Source organism: Sciurus vulgaris, assembly GCF_902686455.1.
Source record: "Sciurus vulgaris genome assembly, chromosome: 6".
In the NCBI taxonomy this organism is placed as follows: Eukaryota; Metazoa; Chordata; class Mammalia; order Rodentia; family Sciuridae; genus Sciurus; species Sciurus vulgaris.
In genome coordinates this window covers 136283810-136300306 of record NC_136466.1, presented here as the reverse complement: position 1 = coordinate 136300306, position 16497 = coordinate 136283810, and positions in this window count along the sequence as shown.

The window sequence follows — 16497 nt, the reverse complement described above, 5'->3', positions numbered from 1 at the left end:
CGTACCAAGTAATGGGTGTTCCTCTTCCTCCTTCCCCATAAATTTACCCAAGTAAAATCAGGTCAACATGAACACCAAAGGTAGCCCTGACATTAAAGGAAAATTATAAGAAAGACAAGAAATATATGCCATTTGGCTAAAGAAGAAAGCAGTTTCCATTATTTTATCTTGGTGCTAATAGAAGGACTGGTAGACATATTATACTAAGAAATCTCTCAGCAGTTTGTAGCACCAGCTGACAGATATCTCCTTATTTTATCCCACACTGCATGAGCAGTTTCTTTTAGCAGCATGCCCAGGCCAGTCCCTGTGCTTATCAATCCAGCCTTTCCCAAACCACTGGAGCTGAGACTAGCGCTCTTACCTTGGGATCATATTGAGATGGGGAGGCTTCCTAGTTCAGTGCCTAGGAAAGAGTGAGTGGAGTTTCATGGTGGCATACCCTCCTCTTCTGAACCAATTTACCCTAGATATATTTTCATGTTTAGTGACTTAATAAGAAAATTAAGGCACATAATATAACCCAGCCTCCCTAAGGTATTATGAATAGCTCATAACAAAATGATCTGACTCAGTCAACGATCAGCAGACAGCCATAAAGAAGAACATGATGTGAACTGCATAAATCTAACCAAACATGGTCAACAATCAAAGTATTGGGAGTTTATCAACTGTTTGCACATATTAAGGTGTGGTCTGGACAAATGGTGCTGTCTATATTTGTTGTCCTTCTTCAGTCACCATACACTAATTATCCCTGCACATTATTCCTTTTACCTTCTTTTTTAAATAATTTATTTATTTTGATTCATTGCAAACAAATGGGATACAACTTGTTTCTCTGGTTGTACATGAAGTAAAGTCGTACCATTTGTGTAATCATACATGTACATAGGGTAATGACGGTTTGTCTCATTCTGTTATTTTTCCTTCCCCCACCCCTCCCACCCCTCTTTTTCCTCTGTACAATCCATCCTTCCTCCATTCTTGCCTCCCTCCCACCCCCCATTATGTATCATCATCCACTTATCAGCAAGATCATTCGTCCTTTGGTTTCTGGGATTGACTTATCTCACTTGGCATGATATTCTCCAATTTCATCCATTTGCTGCCAGTACCATAATTTTATTATTTTTTTATAGCTGAGTTTTATTCCATTGTGTATATATACCACAGTTTCTTTATCCATTCATCAACTGAAGGGCATCTAGGTTGGTTCCACAATCTGGCTATGGTGAATTGAGCAGCTATGAACATTGACATGGCTGCCTCACTGTAGTATGCTGATTTTAAGTCCTTTAGGTATAGACCAAGGAGTGGGATAGCTGGGTCAAATGGTGGGTCCATTCCAAGTTTTCTAAGGAATCTCCACACTGCTTTCCAGAGTGGCTGCACTAATTTGCAACCCCACCAGCAATGTATGAGTGTCCCTTTTTCCTTTGATTATAATCAGAAGAATCAAAACATTCCTATGACCTTAAGTTATTTCCTGATGGTAAAGGAGGAACATTGACTCTTTCAGGTCTTTAGGATGTCATCAAGAGCACAGCAATGATATGCTGAAGGGGCCTCCTGTCCAGAAAAAATCGATCTACTCCTTTTAGAGCCTAGCACAAAACCGTGAGTTTAGTGCTGTTAAGGACAGAACCCAATAATGACTATGCCACATAAAATAGCAATTCTAATCTAAGCACTGAGTTATGATGAGAATAGCCATGGCGTTTAAGGGTCTCTTCTTGCCTACAGAAAAGATTCTAAATTCTCCTGAAGAGTGTTTTTAACACATAGTCAAGCAGAAACTGGTTTTTAAACTCAAATTTCAGGGCTTTTGCTAAAAAATAAAAGCCGTGTTTTATTACATGGTGTATCTTGACTTACATTTCTCCTAAAACACATTTTAAAGAGTTTAAGGCCTTCAAGAAACTAACCAAGAGAAGCAAAGCCACTGGAACTTAGAGACATAGGAGAATATCTTGCTGTGTCTTCTCAGTGAAAACCAAAGCTGAAATGCATCTGTCCTTCCAAAGGGATCACTTTTCTTCTCTAACCAATCCAACTTGTTTCTCTGTGCTGCAGGAATCTCAGCATCTACAAAAGCCCAGCTTTTAAGATGGAAGCCTCTGTGTTCAATGCCCAATCCCTTTAACACAAAAATGGCATTCCAACTTACCTAGAAAGCCTCTTTAAGGATTTTACTGATTTCTTTTTAAGATCCTGACACTTTGGGATGTAAATGATCACTACACTACTTAAATGTTTATGAGTGAACTGGCCCCACATTTGTCCAAAATAGGAATGTGTTCATTTTCTCCCAAACTTGATAATTATATATCAACTGATAAACTTTTAAATGACAGGATGGGGATTTTCAGCTTTTCTTCGATTCAGTTTCTGACTATATTGCTAATATAATGAATTTTATTCCCACTGTTGTTGAATAAACTTGAACAAAAATAATGTAATTTTTACTTACATCAGTGGACTTTTTCTCATTATTGCAGCATACACTTGTATTTCTCTGAATACCACCTCACATTTCACTCTTCACATTTCATAAGTTGAGATCCTCACCTATCATATGCATACAGGGTCATCTCTCCAAGAAACTTGGCTCTCTTTAATCTTTTTGGTATATCATTTTTAAATGTAAATTATCTGGTTGACTGATTGCTTAAGTGACAAACCAAAAAATGGAATTCGTTAAAAATGTGCATAACATTGTGGTTTGATGTCCCCAGAAATCAAAGAATATTCAATAAAAGTCTAGTTTTTCATTATCTTGTAGCTTTGTTCTATTCTTTCTTATAGCTTTAACCTCTGCACTGTTGCCAAAAGAAAAAAAAAAAAAATGGAACCAAAACATAACAAATACTTTAAAAGCTGAGCCTGTCATCAAGGTGGTTAGTTTCCATCCCTTTCATCTCGCCTTATTGTAGCAGCTAAAATGGGGCTCTGGAGGACTTAATAGTCCTGAAGCTGCTTCTTAGACCCTGAGAATCATCAGGTTACTTGAAAAATTCTTGACAGATTTTGATGGAGAAAAAACACTCCATGAAACATATCATGTACTTTGAATCTAGACATCCATGGAATTCCATTTCAAATCTTATTCATGTGGTGAACATCTTTTGAAAGTCACTACTCCAGGGAACTAATTCCCCTCATCTCTACTCCCACCCATGCCTCATGTCTGTGTCAGCTGTCCCCTTGTCCATCCAAGCCACAGGGGAAAAGTCCTCCTGAAGCTTTCTTCCTGGTACTCTTGTGTTATACCTATACCTACCTTCACAGGACATCTGGGAAAGCTCTGATGTAACATGACTGAGTTTCCCAAGCTCTTCTATAAAAAATAGGTTCAAAGACTCTGAAGTTCATAAACCTCTTTTGTTAGTTCCTTTCCCAGACTTGCACAAGAGTTTTTCCTGTCATGCTTTCGAGAAATCCATATATCACAACCATACATGTAAACAAAAATTTTAAAGAAAAAAATTGATTTCCGACAATAGGAATAAATTATTTGTATCACAAACATTACATTTCATCTTCTTAGGAAAAGAAATTTTTAACATAAAAGTTAAAAACTTGGGGGTACAAGTGCTCAGCTATGGTAAAGTGCACATCATTATCTTTAACATCCAGATCTGTAACACCATTCAGGCCCCAAAGAAATGCTTATTCTCAACTTTTTCCCATGTCCTAGAAAGAGAAGACCACTATATCCCAAGTATCATGAAGATTTGGGATTATGTCCCTGTTGACACTGAAGAGGGATACATTACATAGTCAGAAGAGGATTTAGATAGCGTATGTACTTAGGAAAAAGAAAGAAGGAAAGAAAGAAAGAAATAAAGTGTAAATGAATCATGGTTTGTGAGGTATTCCCCCCCAAAAATCTCAGGGTAGTGCAGGAATTTTCAGTGGTGAAATGATTGTGAGAGCTGAAACCTAATCGGTGGATTAATCCATTTGATGAATTAGTAATTTGAATGGATTAGTAATTTGGATTACTGGGTGGTAACTGTAGGCAGGTAGAGAATAGCTGGAGAAGGTAGGTCATGGAGTCATGCCCTTAGAGATTATATATCTTGTCCCTAGCTCCTGCTACTGCCTCTCAGCTTCCTGGCTGCCATGAGCTGAGAAACTTTCCTCTGCCATGCCCTTCTGCCATGACATTCTCCCCTATCTTCAACCTAGAGCAATGAGTCTGCTGACCATGCACTGAGACCTCTGACCATGAGCTTGAACTAAACTTTCCCTCCTGTAAATTACTCAGGTCAGGCATTTTAGTCACAGAAAAGGAGACTAATACAGACAGAAGGAAGGGAAAATTTGCTGAATTCTTCTACTCAGCATGAATGCAATATTCTTGGAAAATAAATCATTGTTTCCTAGTAATATGGAACTTGTTTTTTCTTTTCGTATTCCAGATATTCATAAATTTTGGAGATATACATGAATTAATGAAATACAACAGTTGCACTTGGCTGAAAAGCATTTTATAATATTGAATAATTCACATTTTCCTTAAATGTATACATCTAGCAATACACCAGGAATATGATGCCCCTCTCTTCTTTACATTGCCAAATAGGGGGCTGGAGTACCCACACGAAGCAGCACCCACACAAACAAACAAAAAGCCCCAAAACAAAAACATTGCCAATCAGTGGGAAATTAATGATATAACCATAAATACAGTTATAAGAATATTTAATAAAATTGGATTCAATTTTAAAATATATTTAATATCAGATTTACTTTAAAAATTTTAAATGTGATTTTCCTTTAAATTTAACTGACAATTGTGAATGTCGTTGTATAAAGTTATGTAAAATTAATAACTTTACATGCATTTTTTTAATTTGTCATTATAAGGTTAGATTCAAAAGTTGGAAGACAGAGGAAATTTTATTTACCCCTTTGTTAATTGATTTATAATTTATAAATACTCAGACCATACGAATGTTGGGGGTGGACCTTTTCTTTATCTTTCATCAAGAATTCCAAATTTTGTGTTCAGTTCTTTAAAGTCCATTAGCTGGGCTCTGCTCTCTAAGTTAATATTCTAGAGTTTTCTTGGATTCTCAGACAGAAATATGAATAGAACATTTTCTTCTTTCTTCAAGCATCATAGATATACAAAGCCAGAGCTTTGTCTCAAAACTTTAGGGAAATGAAAATTTGGGAAACTCCTCTTCAAATAAAATCCTAGGTTGTCCCCAATGAATAAAATGAAAGGAATTTCCTTCTTGCCCCTCATCCTGAAACTTTCTAAACCATTTGAAAACTACAAATGACTTATTTTCATTGAAGTAAGTAATGCAAACTTCTGTATGCAAAGGGAGGTTTTCTGATAAGTGAGTCATTCCCTCAGAAAAAGAAAAGAGAAAAATTACTCACGTGGGCTACAATCACTTGGTGACAGTTTTTGTAGCATTACTTTTTAACACTCCTCATTGTATTTTTAGATCTTTCTTCTTGGTCTAAATTTGAGGAGCCAAACATCCCTTTGAACTGTATTTGAAATAAACCACTAGCTAACAGGAGAGGAGGCAATTTCACCAATCATGCTATAAAATCTGCAGGGATCCATCTCTAAAGATGTGTAAAGTATGTGTAAGCTGCTATTAATAATAATTTGTCATGATTAGGGGAAAAATTAGGTAGTCCTTTGACTGTCAGGTTGTTACCCTAATGAAAAGCCGTCAAGATAATTTTATTTTACTCTGAAATGTCTCCATCAATTAACTTTAGTTGATTGCTAGGATTTTAACCTTGGTTTGCCTTTCAGATCTGCTATTCCCAGAATGGTGTTTAAATATAAACATGGTGTCTTAAAATTGATTTGCTGCATTTTTTCCTATTCCAGCTAAATAAAATCTAACATTCTAATCATGAAAAAAAAAATGAATTAAATATTTCCCTGGGAATAAAAGTATATACCTGAAAGTGCAAAATTAATTCTAAATCTTATGGAAGATAGAAGTTCTATTCAAGTTTTCAATGTCCATGGAACTACTATATGATAACATGAAATATTTAACCAAAGAAATCATGGCTATTTGTTGTTGTTATTGTTGTTGTTGTTGTTGTTGTTGTTGTTGTTTGCAGTGCCTGGGATGGAATCCAGGCCTCCTACGTGCTAACACATGCTCTACCTGGGCCACATTCCCAGCCCACATGCTTCGTTATGGTTGCCAAAAGTGACACCCACAAGCCATTCTTTAATGCTGGGGAGGGCAGCCTTCCCAGGAAGGAGAGCTTAAGGTCATACTTCACATGCAAGGAACAGGTTCAAAAAACAGAAGAGAATGGACTATATCAGATTTTTAATAGCTCCAAGAGAACAGAATATAAGCAGGTGTTAGAACTTCAGAACTTCTAGCTCTACCTACTTCTGTTTCTGAGTACCCTTCTCCTGGTATTCCAGCTAAATAAAATCTAACATTCTAATCATGAAAAAAAATGAATTAAATATTTTTCCTTACAGGAACCAAAACAAATTATGGTGTAGGTGCAAAGAATTCTTGCCGCAGACTGAATTCTCAGTTATTCCAATCATGTTTGAGGGAAACACAGCAGAGATACCATGTAATAAGCAGTATTGAACTTTGTGTTTCAATGAAATTTTAATTAAAAGAGTCTTTATGCACTTCCTCCCCTACTTGTTTGTAAGCCTCTCACAGCAGAAAGAGTGTTCAATATATAATTGTTTCTCCCAAATATCCAGCACAGTAGTAGATGTTCACTAATCATCTGTTGAATGAGAGAATATGAATGGCCTTCTGTACCTGATGAAATATTTGGACAGGTATCCAAATGGAAATGACTAGAAAAGATGGAGGAAAGTATGGCAAGCCTTCTTATTTCACTGAAGAACTTGCTAAACTATAAAGATTTGTTAGGCCAAACTCCCCCTGCCGAGGAAAATTCAGAGAACCATTGTTTTCCATGAAAGCATTTGTTGAATACAGGCAAAATTGAACTTCAGTTTTCTTGACCTTGCTGCTAAAGGAACAGAAACCAAGCAAAACTAAACTCAGAATTAGCCAAGTGAGGAGTAAAATAGGAAATCCTCCCCTTCATAAAGCTCCATTCTCAGTTTGTCATAGACCACATGAGTAATTGTTCTCTCTTTTATTTTTTTTTTTTAAGAGAATGACTCACAAACAAAAAAAAAAAAATCTTTTGCAGTTTTTGAAATGGGTCATAAAAATGAAGGGCAAGAGGAAATTTTTTGTGTTGAACACATATCCTGGGATCCATTAGAAAGGGATTTCCCCAACATTCTGGTGAGAATTTCATGGCTTTTCTTTTACTAAATCCTTCTCCCAACATGAGGGCACTTTTAATAAAGTTGCTTCAGATCTTAATAGAGGAGGGAATATCCATAGGAAATTATAAATAAAAGCTGGCCATGCAGATTTGGGAATTAAACTTAAATTCAGTAGGGGCCTATAACAAATGGACCACATGGGTACAGAAGGTTGATGGTAGGGAAGTCTTGGTCAGGGTAGGAAGATATGATAACTCTGTACATTTTGCCTAACTTCGCTGAGACTGTAAAACCACCTAAATAATAAAATCAATTAATTTTTAAAACTAATTAGTGGGCAGCCTCAAAAACCTAAGAATTTAAGAGTTCCAGATTATTGATTCTTCATCCTCTGAAAGCAAATGTAAGTACTCTCTGAAGGAATGCACCTCCATTGTAGACCTTGAGAACTTCCACAAATGCTTATGTAACCACGAAGCATGTGTTAGACATCTTTTCTTTGCTGTGACAAATATGTGAGAAAATCAACTTAGAGGAAGAAAGATTTCTTTTGTCCTATAGCCTCAGATGTTTTAGTCCATGGTCAGCTGACTCCTTGCTTTAGATCAGAAGTGAGGCAGAACAGCATGGCAGAAGGATAAAGTGGAACAAAGTTGCTCACCTCACAGCAGCTGGAAAGGAGAGAGAAAGAAAGGGGACCAAGGACAAGAAATATCTTCCAGGACATGCCCCAAGTAACCTGCTTCCTTCAACCAGGTCCCACTTGCTACAGTTTCCATCCCACTCATGTCCTGACATTATTAGTCCTCCAGTAGATTAATTCATTGATGATATCAGAGCACTTATAATCCAGTTAATTACCCAAGGCACCACCTCTGAATATTGCTGCATTGGAGACCATGTCTTCAACACCTAAATCTTTGGGGAACATTTCAAATCCAAATCATAATAATGCATAAATTCAAAAACCAAAAACAAGGACAGAAGGTTTTTTATGCAAAATCCAGCAGAAATGGACCTCTTAAAATTTCAAATAATGAAATAAGAAGACTCAGTATTTAAATTAAATCAAATACAGGTTTGAAAATATTTTCAGGGAATATGAAATACAAAATACAGTACAAGAGATTTGAACAGCAATGAAATAGTATTTTTAGAAGTCATAAATGTAATAATTGAAATAGAACGCTTAAATGGATTTATCTTCAGATTAGATGCAACTGACCAAACACATTGTAAACTTTAAAATAGGCCAAAGGAAGTGTTTCAAAATACAGCACAGAAAAAAGAAGATGGAAAGGAAGAATAAGCAGCTAAGATGATATACATATAACTGGGATTCCAGAAAGAGGAGAAAACAGCAGGGTCAGGGACAGTATTTGAGGAGATAATGGCTGATATTCCCCACAACTAATGAAAGACATTGATGCCTAACTTCAGAAATCATAATGAATCCCAAACAGAATAAAGATACAGAGACTCATACTATAAAAGAACACATGCATTATGATTCCTCTTATATGAAGTTCCAAAATAGGCAAAAGAAAACAAGACAGTCCCTGATTTATGATGGCCCAACTTAACACTTGGTTTTCTTTTACTTTAAGATGATGCAAAATCAATAAACATTCAGTAGAAATTTTGAATTTTGATCCTTTCCTGAGCTAGCAATATACCCTATTGTAGTCTGTTGAGATGCTGGGTAGGGTTAGCAAACTCCACCAGCCATGTGTTCATGAGGCAAAACCATCAGTACTCTACAATGTACTGTATAGCTAAGTTATTTATGTTCATTAGGTTGCATGTATTAAATGCATTCCCAATTATGATATTTTCAATTTATGATGAGCTTACCAAGATGTAACCCCATCATTAGCCAGTGAGCTTCTGTGGATATAGTTTGGGAATGCATGCATAGGTGACAGTGAACCAAAACTCTTGAGACTGAGAGATCTCTGGAGTGGGTTTATTGAGACTTCACAAATCCTAGTGAGACAGGTCATGATCCTAGGACAAGTTCCTAATGCAACCAGCAGCAGGGATGAATAGTGGTTTGAAAAAAATGACCACTGGCCTTAGAGCTAAAAACATTTTTATAACAGAACTTTGGGTAAAGGAAAGTGTAAGTTGTTTGTACTGAACAATAGAAAAGAGGGCTATAATTAAATAAGGGGTCTATACATTAGAGGGATAATGGAAATGCAGGGGAAATTTTGGGATAGGACAGTCCATGGCAGGAGGAATCCTTGCTTTCGTATTGTTAGGTATAAAAAGGGTGCAGTGGCACCTAGGGATCCCCATGAACTTGAGTTAAGGTTTTTAAAGTTTTTCCTTGGTTTCAGTATGACATAATTACCCTCCCCCATCTCTTCTCCTCCATCCTTAGGGACTTGTAATTACATTTAAGACATATTAGAATTTTTCTCTTTCCAGTGGGGTAAAAATAAAGTCAGGAAATAGCTAGGTAACACCTAGGGAGAAGGGGGATATACTGGGGAAGGGTTCGGGACCCACCATCTAAGGAACTAGTAGCTGTTATATTCTTTATGTTATCTGGGTGTTAGCTTTATAATCATTCTTTTAAATCACTTTATATAGTCAATGCACTCATTTGTGGAGTTCAATAATGAAGGCCATTGACTGAATGAATGATTAATGTCTGTTGACTGGCAATTGCCTTTTCCAGTCCTGCTATAGTTTGTATATGTTAGGTGTTCCCATAAAGCTCCTGTTAATGCAAGAAGTACACCCCTCAAAGTATGCCCTGGAAGTGTTTATTTTCTCCACAGTCCCTTCTCCACCCACCCACTTCTCTCTGCTTCCTGGCTACCATAGCTTTCCTCTCCCACACCCTTCTCCTCCGATGCTCCACCTCACCTTGCCAGAGCAACGGAGTCCGTCGATAATGGACTAAACCTCTGAGACTTTTGGCTCAAAATAAACTTTTCCTGCTCTAAATTGTTCCTGTCAGGTATTTTGGTCATAACAATGAAAGCCTGACTAACATACCTGTGTTTCTAAAAAGAGCCTAAAATTTGCTGGGGTTATGTCTCAGTGGTAGAGTTTTTGCCTGGTGTGTACAAGGCCCTGGGCCCAGCACTGAAGGAAAAAAAACATAATTTTTCTTTTAAAATATAACAACAGCCATCCCTTGGAAACTCATTCAATAGCATTTAAACAACCATGTGTTCCTTTTTTAAAGCTTTTTATCTTCAAAGTCCCCTCTGAAGCTTTGGATTTTGTTTGCTTTTTGTTGCTAAGCCAGGCAATCTGCATAACAACTGTATTTCATTTGAAACTTCCATGCAGTTGCTGGAAGCTGGCTGCTCATCTCTTATGGCACAGTATTGGTGCAGCTGAGGATTAGCCAACTGAGGTGATAGTTTTAATTATTAATGCTGCATTTAATTCCCGCTCCTTTCTCAAGTTGATGGACAGGCTTCAGGACTGAACATGCCTATGGTTGAATTCTACCTTCACCATTTTACTCCTTATATAACCTTGACCAAGTCTATTCACTTCTTTGAACTTTAATTTCTTTAACCCTGAATGGTTGATAAAAAAGATATAAAATAAGACTGATACATAATAGATATTCACCAATTGGAAATACTTATTACACTAAACTTCATTTAACAGATTCAAGGAGGTGAAGAATACAAGAAGGTGAGTACAAGGAAGAACCTTGGAGAAACAGTAGAGTTCATTTCTTCCTGAAAGTGCTTTCTTCAAAATATAGGTAGGAGGTAGATCATTAGCCAGCTTTTGTAGATGGCTGTGATTCATCAATGGTCACAGGCTCATGGGAGCTAAGATAGAAATGCAGGGACTGACACACAACAACAGTCTTTGAACTATGCTTCTGTAGCTCCAAAGAGAACTAGTCATATACTAGAACCTCTGAAGAAACGAGTTGTTTCTCTCAATCTCAGTTAGCAACTATACCTAGCACCTAGGGCTTCAAAAATTGCCCCATATCCCCTATGATTCTTTTCATTACTTCTTTTAGCCTAATTTCCTCATTGACTCCAATGGTCCATCGTGGTTATAGTTTCCTATAGAACCCCCAAATTTCCTCCAAGTGAGATTCTGTAACCAGGAGATTGAATCAACTGTGGAGTGATCCTTGGTCTTTGGACATAATGCCTAACAACAGGGCAATCAATTCAGTGCAGAGACAGAAGTACAGCAAAGCAGATATAGCAACTGGAGCAGGTTATTGCAAGGCAAGGGAATGCTAACAGAAAGTGACATATACACCAGAGAGAGGGGCCAGCTGATCATCCAGGGACTGAAATGCACTGAAATGATTAGGCTTTGGGCTTTTGTTAGGATAAGGGGTGGGAGTTTTTCATAGAGTAAAACCTTGGTAGCAATGTCTCTCCAAGCTACTGCCTATTTGAAGGAAGCCATTCACCTGCACTGTGTGAAAACTGAAGCTATGCTCCTATGTACTAGATTTACTCTCCCTTTTCCAACCTGGTCCACCATCAGAAGTCCATATAATGGTCAATTGACCCTCAGAGCAGCTGCGGGCATCTGTGACCTTGGAAACATGACACGTGCCCTTAAATCTATGGAGAGGGGAGTTGTGCCCACTTTACGGTAGGTAAGGGGGAGACTGGTGGTGCCATTCAGTGGCTCTGAGTAGTCTGCCCAACTTCCTAACATGAATCTCTCCTATAGTCCACCCACACAAGGGAAGGGGGTAGTGTATGTCCTATGGCATCTCTCTGGGTTAATTGACAGTCAGAGGCCCTCTCCAGTCAGCCTTCTGCTTTGTCTCCCCTTCTCCTATTTCTGCTCATTTGTAGCTAACTATCTATGCTAACAGTTCCTGAGGCTGCAGTTCTCTCTGCTACTAGAAATTCCTCAATTTTTGGTCTTACATTATTTCTTCGTTCCCTTACACACCTGTGGACTTACAAATTGATTCTGTTTGGCCCTCTTTGCCTGACCATCAATTTAACCTCAGAGCTAATACAAATTAATAAGGAAATTAATGGGATGGAGCATGATCATTTGAGATAGGTCTCTGAGTACAATTGTGCTCATAATTTTCCCTTGCTCTTAGTTTTTCCTAAGTTTCATTTTTGAAATCTCTTTTTTATATTTTGCTAGGAGGAAAAAACCATGAATTTTTTCACAGTGTGTATAGCAGATCATACCTCCTATGACTCTGTGTGTTCCTCCAACAACTTCCTCCAATGGTCCTCTTCTTCCTGTGCCCTATGCTTTGGCCTCTCATCATGGAATATTTGCTTTGCTGTTATTAAGGAGTTGGAATATTGTAATATGGCAAGGTGTGGAAAAGGCTATATACTCCTTTCATCAGAATATTGTGCTAACCAAGAATAGAACCTAATATAAACATAGTTCAGCTTGTATAAAACCCAGTAGCCTTCCACAGAAGAAAGATTAAATAATGAATTATAAGTATAGAGGAGCAAAAGCATGCTGAGCTTACCACTCAGCTTGAGGCTCTCTGGGTGTAGAAAACCAATGGTTTCCATTTGAGAGAGGAGATAGGAGTGTAGGAAAGTCAAATTTCAAGGAAGTCAAAGAAGTATAGGAACTTTATCACTGAAGATATTTTAATGCAAGTGAAGCTGTAATTTTTTAAAAAAAGTCAAACACTTCAATAATTTAACACAAAAGGAATATAAATTTTTACTCACATGCACACAAACACACTCACACAAAATTATTCCTGCAGAGTATGCTGTATTCTTCATCAAATTTAGATGTTAATTCTTTGAAGTCTCATGACCTAAGAACTCAAAGAGTTCAAGTTATCAACCTCTTTCCACCCCCAGGAAAATGGTGAAACAGGAATAGCGTATTTGCCAGTAAGAATTCCCATCTCAGAAAGGGGAGCCAGAGAAGTCTGTGTTCCATGGCACTGACGCCATCCTTCCGAGCTGGTGTCATTTAATACTCTCTGTCCTGGCTGTGGGGTCAGTTCCCTTGATTAACTTACTTTCTTTTTATCCAAGTGTTTAGACCTGACATTTTCTTTCAGGTTTGAATACTCAGTCAATGACTTTTTCAGTCTCTTTGTTTCTCTGTCAAATTAATTCCCTCAGTCGTATTGAGTCTCTGATCCATTTGCTTCTAGTGGGTTCCATGTATCAGTAGCCATGTCTGCCCAAAGTGCTTTCCTAGACATATGTCAAGTCTGCTTCATTTCTTCACATCCTCAACCTCATTGTTGTTCATGAATGAACGAACACACACTTATAGATCCTTCTCTGTAAGTCAGAAACTTCCTTGAACACTTAGTGGGTAGAATACAAACAGGTCAAAGACGTGATCTCAAACCTCAAGAAGAAATAGGGGTTGAATGGAAGAACATATATGCATAAAAAGACAAACAAAAATTCAAGATATTGTTTTGTTATTGAATGAGAAGTACAAATAGCATCTGATTCAAGGCAGAGAAGGAAATAAAGACTGAAGTGGTGAAAGATAGCACATCAGTGGCCTGGACCAAAGGCCAGGGCTCAGACATGCTAAGGGGATTTGAAAGGACCTACAGGAACTGGAAATTAGAGAAAACAGGGAGATACAAAAACACCTGGTCTGTTCAGAGACACAGAGTACACCTATTTGACTGGTGTGAAGAGTTCATTCATACAAGTATCAGAAGAGAAGTTTGGTGAAGTAAAGAGGAGCCAGGCCTGGCTAAGCAATGTTGAATAGAATGTCATATTTTACAAAATATTGTGGAGATAAAGAGTAGGCTCTGGGTGGAGGCAGACAGTTATCTACTTGAAGCACAGCTCTGTCCCTCATCAGTGCTGTGACTTCACACAAGTTGCTAAATGTGTCCAAGTTGGTTTCCTCATCTATACAAAGGGGATGATTCCACTTACCTCACAGAGTTTAGATAGGTTCAATGACATAATTCAGGTTAAGAGTCTAGCATATTTCCCTGATAGTCTTGCCAGGGAAATTGGGATGGGGGGATAAATGTGCAGATCATAGAGGAATTTTAGGGCAGTGAACTAATTGTATGATACTGTAATTGTGGACACCTGGCATTATATATTTTTCAAAACCCATAAAACTTTCAAAAAACCAAGAGTGAGCCTTAATATAAACTAAAGACTTATAGAGTGTCAATGGGCTCATCACTTTAACAAAGTTGCACTCAGGTACAGGATGTGGATAGTGAAGAAGACTGGCTTTGTGGAGACAGGATGTGCAGGTACTCTCTGTATTTCTGCTCAATTTTGCTGTGAACCTGAAACTGTTTTTTAAAAGTAAAGAGTACTAAAACTAAAACATAAATTAAAAAGGGAACTTCTTAAATTTATGAAGTAGACCAGTGAGATCAAGAGCCCAATTGTCATGTCACCTGCAAAACTATTTTCTAGACTTACAAAAAATTTCCAATAAGGAAAGTACATTTTACTTTGATTTTTAGTAAAATTGTCCATATTTTGGTTTTAGTTGGCTATGAGAGAAAATGATATATTTATGGAACTGTCTAAATTCTAATGTTCCATTGATTTTTCATCCTCATACTGCTTCATACGAAAAATATCCTGTACTGATCTTAAGGAGTGACATCCTTCCAACACCTGTTCATTCCACCAGACCAACACTCTCAACCCAATGATAGGAAGCACTATGTATTCCTTTCCTAGTCTCCTAGGGACCTGACCTTAACTCTATTGCATTAATGTCGTTTCTCTGGAATTCTCATAGAACAGATTTCTAAGTGAGCACAGATTAGGTTAGGATTATACAATTATTATACACATCAGAAGAGTATGCTTGAGAATTTAAAGGACAAAATTTCAGTTCTTAATAGGTATCCATAAGAGACTTCATTTGTCACTGGAATAATAAACAAATACATACAAGGACTCAGCAGAGGAGGACATGGCCTCCTACTTCACTGAGGGGGCTCCATTGTGCTGTCTCTTAGAGGACAGACAGGATTTAAATGAGTAGAAAAACATCCCAGATGGGAAAATAATTAAAAAGTGAGCCAAGGGTGGTAAATGGGAAGGGAAAAGCTCACATGAGTATGAGCAAGGAGTTCAATTCTCCAATAATACCTCCTCACCAAGAAAAAAACCAACATGTACTCTTAGAACAATTTTCTTTTCCCATAGATTTACCTACAACATCCAAGTCATATCACATTAGAAAATTACCATATTAGTGAAAATTACAGTTGCCTTTTCTACTGGTAAGTAGTAAAAGAAAGACTTTTCCCACTATTTCTACACATGTCCTCTACTACCCTTTGCTAATATCTTCCTTGATAAAGTAGAGAAGATCTTTCCTCATGGCTGCAATACAGCCCAATTTTCTGTGCAGGGTATTTGATTATCTGAACATTTCAGTGACTAAGAAAGCCTGAAAGGAACCAGGCACAGTGGTGCAAGCCTGTAATGGCAGCATCTTGGGAGGCTAAGGCAGGAGGATCACAAGTTCAAAGCCAGCCTCAAAATAAATTTCTCAAAATAAATTTCTTTTAAAAGGGCTGGGGATGTGGCTTAGTGTTAAGCACCCCTGAATTCAATCTCTGGTACCATAAAAACAACAAAAGAAAAAACAAACAAACAAACGAAAACTCCTGAGTCAGTCTATCACAGTATCAAGTCCACTGTACTTTAGTAGGTATGAAAATATTCAAAAAAGAAGGCAAATTGGTTATGGAAGTTCTCAGCTATCTAATATGTGTAGTTTGCATGGTCCAGCTGGCCACACTATGATATTGAAGATAATGGCTCTGCAATTCTCTAATGTATCTCCAGTTTCTAGCACATTGTCTGGTGTATTGGTTAAATTTGCCAGCCAGGTTGTCTCTTGAGGTTTCAGTCTCTGAACATGAAACATGAGGACCTAGATACCATAGGTGTGATCTTTCCTCTAATAATGTTTTTTAATGATACATTTATAAAATAGAGCTCACGTGGAGACTCACAGATAGGCTGCATTTGACCTGGAGGGTGATCTAAAGTTGTTTAAATTAAATGCCCCAAACCTGGAAATTCCTATATGAAATCCACTCGAAAAACAGCAGACATGACAACATTGTTCCAAGCAATTTGCTTGACCGATACCAGTCAGCTGGTTTAAATGGGTTGCGATCTCTCCAGATACATTCTCTACCATTCCTTTTCACTTACTACAACACATTTTATACATTTATTTTAATTCTCTACTCCCTTAGATAGTTGATCTTGTGATCTCCTAGATTT